Raw genomic sequence first — 5,209 nt, 5'->3', positions numbered from 1 at the left:
TATATATATATAACGTATAGGAAAGAATAACATATTTTTGGAGTTAATAGAGGATTGATATTGTACTGTGCTCCGTAAGTTATTGAACGTTTCTTAGGTTCTTGGTCTCTATTTGATGGATTGCTCGTCATAATTGGACCGCATTTACAAGTATAGACAATTGTTAATTAAACTACAGCCAAATGCGCTGATAAATCAAATTGAATTTCGCATCGAAATGAATTTTATTAAATATATCATATTTCACCTTATAAGTTATTCGATTCTATTTGAATGTATTCGAACGTATTTTGAAATGGTTCTACTAATGTTTCGAAATTTTGAATTTGTTTGAAAATATATATAAATCTAGTACTGCAGTTATACATTTATAAGTAACATCCAAAGTAAAAAAAAACCGTTCTTAAAATTTAGTATTTACATTTGAAAGTTGAAATAACTTAAAATTTGATCTAACTGGAATGACATTATTCAAGTTGATCATACCAAAGAATTCTAAAAATTGTCGTTACTATGGTAGATGAAGTCCGATTAAAGAAGCAAGAATAAATAATCTGTCGCGCGGGTAATTATAATGTAGGAAGCGACGAGATTCACTATCTGACTGTTCTTCGATGTTCTTAATGTTCACTATTATACTATGGTAATATAACGGCAAACAATAATCAACGGTGGGACTTGTATTATATACGTTTATCGAATTATGCATAATGCTGTATTATAAAGATTAGTCATAGATGAAAAGAGAGAGAGAGAGAGAAAGAGAATACCCTTGTATGTATAGACATATGATTGTTTAGATTCTCTGGCCGTCTACGAGTTTCATCTTTGCGTGGCTAATGTAAGCAACTCTTGATTAGGCGTGTTTTTTAGTATGGAAAATACTTCTCTCCACGAGTCGGTAGCGAATTTGGTGTTTTACAAATTGAACGTAGACTCTTTCTTCCTCGTAACGTAGAAGACGATCCGGTCCCCAAGCTCTTAGTTGCCGGATTGTCCGTGCATTGGACCAGGTAGAGATTGATCTTTACACTCATATTTATAGAATCAAAAACAGGTGCGTGCGTAATTAGGGGACTTTTTTTTTTACAAACGCAGGCCATTTTTCGCTCTTTCGAGTCTCTCCACATTTTTGGTACGTACACACGTTGAGGGACCGAAAGCGTCGCCTCTTCTAGTATCCAGTAGCGTGCAAAACTTGTATTTTAACTACATCTCGTGTGAAATAAACAGTATTCGTTTCTTTACTACTTATTGTATTTAGGCACGATTCTCTTAGCCATTCAAATTAAGGATAAAGCCGAAACAAATTAGAAGAGGCGCAGAAGTATATGAATGTCCGTCTCATTTCGACCTCTATATACGATTGTAAGCCGAACTTGCTGCTCTTTATCGACAAAGCATATATCTACGCTACGTACTTGTATCGTGTGTAAAATGTACGTCTCTTTCGCGTATTTTAATAATACTATGATGATAGTAATAACGCGCAAGCTGCATAATTATTGGTCGTTTTGAGTATTGTTTAATTCGAAATTATGGATCGTACAGATTATCGTGAATTCTTTTAGTTTAAGTATCAATTAATTAAATATTCGATACATTATACTCAATAATCTCCAACATGTTAATCCAAATTTCTTGTGTTTACACAGTTAATTATCATCTAAATTTATTTGCTAGAGTAAGTTAATTTGATAGGACAATTACAATTTTCGATGGATAGACTGATTTTAAATCATTCAGGCCCGTATTTATATCGCTTATTTAATGCTAAATGTTTTGGTTTTGACTTTTAAGTTTTATCTATTTACAAGGAAGATCTTGAATAGCTGAGTCTCATGTATGTGCGATATTTAGTATTAAAATGCGATTCACGAATGCGAGCCCTCAATTATCAGAAATAGTGTCGAATACAATTCTCTACGATCGCGCGTGTATATTCACTCTGTCAATCTTCTTTTAGGGAAGAATTTTTGTAGCGTTGCCTTACTAATGAATTATTATCGATATATATGATAATTGTTATACGCGACATTCATACACACATACACACAAGCACGTTGCCGAATAAATAAATTGTTAAAGTAATTGATTAATATACTATCTGCCAAATCTCTTTCTCTTATACGAACGAATGAACATCACACAAATACATCACGAAAGATCCACGTTGTGGGTAGATTTAGGAGCGTGCGAGTTTGTATGGAAATCGTGAAAATTATCATTTGCTTGTGTTTTGTTGAGATTGATCAGCTGGGAAATACTATCATCGTTTTTAGCTCTTCCAGCGACGTGGCTCTTTCTTTGGACCACATATACATGCATACGCCAAGAATATAGTAACCCCAATTGATCGTCCGAAGTGGCGAGTAAAGTGAAGTTTCTAAACTACGATTACTAAGTGTATAGAGCGTTTTTGAGCTTTCGAGGCTTTTTAAGCCTTTCAAGGTATTGTAATTTGACCCAGAACCATCTCCACTTGCGTATGTGGTGGCCCCTTCCTTACGGGCCCGTTCATTAACACACAGCAGCACACAAGTCGTAGTGTCATGAACGGTGTCACGTCTAAGCACGGATATCTAACGAGCAATTTAAACATTTTCGACCGAGGTTTTTTACATAAATATTGTAACAATACAAATGAGATGAATGTTTGCTTATCATGATTGTCATTTTCAAATTTAGCGAAACAAAATTATGTTACTGCGGACCCGCTCTGTAATCTATTTACAATTATGCCTCTATTTACAATTAGCTGTTAGCCAATAACTTGAACAATCAATTCTTTCCAAATACCATACGATTATTATGATAGATGAAGATTAAGATGATCATTTTAACTAACACTTCATAAAAATCGTCCAATCTCTTATTATTTGGGTTTGTTCATTGTATCAAGTATGATAAATTGAAATCACGAGATACTCCTCCGTAAAAAGTTGTTCTATTCTGATCTATTATTAAAAATAGTGTATATTGTATATTTTCAATTATTGAGCTATACAAAAATTTGGCATCCTGAAATTTAGCATGTTTACATCTTTGGCAATATGTTTTCATAATTATTTATGCGAGAGTTGCTCTCCAATTATGAAAATAATTGGCATGGATACGCGCAAATTAAAGCATAGAGTAGTGTCTTTAGCAGGAACATAGTTACTATTATAAAGTAAAGAGGAATTCTAATTAAGGGCTTTAGAATAGACTTAGATAGAGCGTGCCTTGCGTTATCGCGACATCGACATCGCTGAATGTCACTTCTTCGGAGTCACGTTCGTGCTAATCCGTACTTGGGCACTCGACAGGTGTGCATCGTGTGCAATTAATCGTTTAAAAAAGCACATATATAATTACATGTATATATATATATATATATATATATATACATACATGTATGTAAAATATACATATATATAATTATATATATGTATACATCTACATAGATAATAAATACCTGTGTATACATACGTATACATATATATGTGTATACATATATATTATAAATATTACATCTACTACTTATAAATATTATACATATTATATAACGAAGCTTATGTACGTGCGACGGATTATTACGGAGGTCGACCAGAGTACAAAGCGTAGATTTAGTTTGGCCTCGGAAATACTCTGCGCACGAAGTCAAATTGATGTCACGAATCGATAAGCTGATCATCGATTCATTCATTAACAGAGACCTATTTAATGGTGTAGAGAAAGAACCACCACATTGTTAATATTGCCGCATCGACTGAGAATGAATTGTCGTCTTATTCATTGACAATAAGCAAAAGTTACGGATATTTATCAAGACGAGTGAAACTTCTCTGGTAAAAATTCAAGTTTGAATACTCCTGTTAACGATTAACGTAGCATTTATAATATCTACATCCGACGTTACTATATCAGGAAGAAAAATTCCATGTAAAGAGGAAATTCCGGCTCTCGATCGATGTGGCACAATATTTGGCGAAATAATGTATATCGCGGCGAACGTATAATGTATAAGCTATCAAAAAATTCTAATCTCGTCATGATGCAGCTCGTGACCGTCGAGAAATGGCGATTGTATTGCAAAGGGATATAAAAGAGGGAGGAAAAAGAGATCGTTCCATGGATCTTAAGATATTTCTTGTCGGTCACGAGTTTCTTGCTCTTCCGATAATAGAGATTTTAACAATCGGTGACGACTTACTTAATGACTATAGAGAGCGCGTTTTTGGATTTTTTAAGTCGCGCATCGACATTAAGGTGCATATATCCTTTGGGCGCGAGAGGTCTATTTGATATTTATATTTTAATACACACACATACACACGCACACGAACCGATTATATTTAGTGTATTGTAATTATCAAATATATTGATTAACTATTCCGGCCGTTCGCCCGCTCGCTGCGTGATTCCAATGCCCTTACAGAAATTTAGGGGCTTATTTTGTAATTCTTAACGACTGTAGCATTACAGTTGTTAAGAGTTACAGAATAGGCCCTTAATACTGAAAGGTAATGATTAATTACTTATTTTAAGCATCAATTTTTACAACATGGGAAAGCCATTATAAGTGTTGTGTTGAAACAGTGTTATATTTTAAGTACAGTTGTTACTTTTCAAGTAGGATAGAGATTGGCGGCTCTTCTGCCACTATCTTACTACAAAGATTAACAATCTTGGCAGTGCTCAGTCATTATCAAAATTTGTACTATTTCAGTCCTTTTAAAAAAGGACATCAGGTTTAGCCTTCCTGCCGGAGATCTTGTCTTTGAGGCAAGAAATATAATGAAATAATGAATTATAATAAATTCAAGGAAAAACTGTAAACAAACTGTAAAACTTTCGTTCTTTAAAGATGAAAAGCTATGAAAAACAATGCTTGAAATACTCAAAATAAGTAATTGATCCTTACTTTTCAATATTAAATTGGCCAGTATTAAATTGGATTTCTGTAAGGGCGGAAAAGTATTCGACTGGAATCGATCGAGACATGATGTCTCGATGAAGTGGATGTACGACGATAAAGAACGAGATGGCGAGCGATCAATCGGTGCAAAACCATGATTTTCTGTATATTACTGTAGTATAATAATCAAACACTAAAGACTAATGCTTAAGGTGATCGATGAGGCTCCGTTGTAATTCGGAGTCGCGTAACTGTATTCGAATTATATGCAACGTAAACGATACGTGAGAGAGAGAGAGAGAGAGAGAG

The sequence above is a fragment of the Trachymyrmex septentrionalis genome, unplaced genomic scaffold, assembly GCF_001594115.1.
Source record: "Trachymyrmex septentrionalis isolate Tsep2-gDNA-1 unplaced genomic scaffold, Tsep1.0 scaffold29, whole genome shotgun sequence".
In the NCBI taxonomy this organism is placed as follows: Eukaryota; Metazoa; Arthropoda; class Insecta; order Hymenoptera; family Formicidae; genus Trachymyrmex; species Trachymyrmex septentrionalis.
This window is presented reverse-complemented; position numbering follows the sequence as displayed.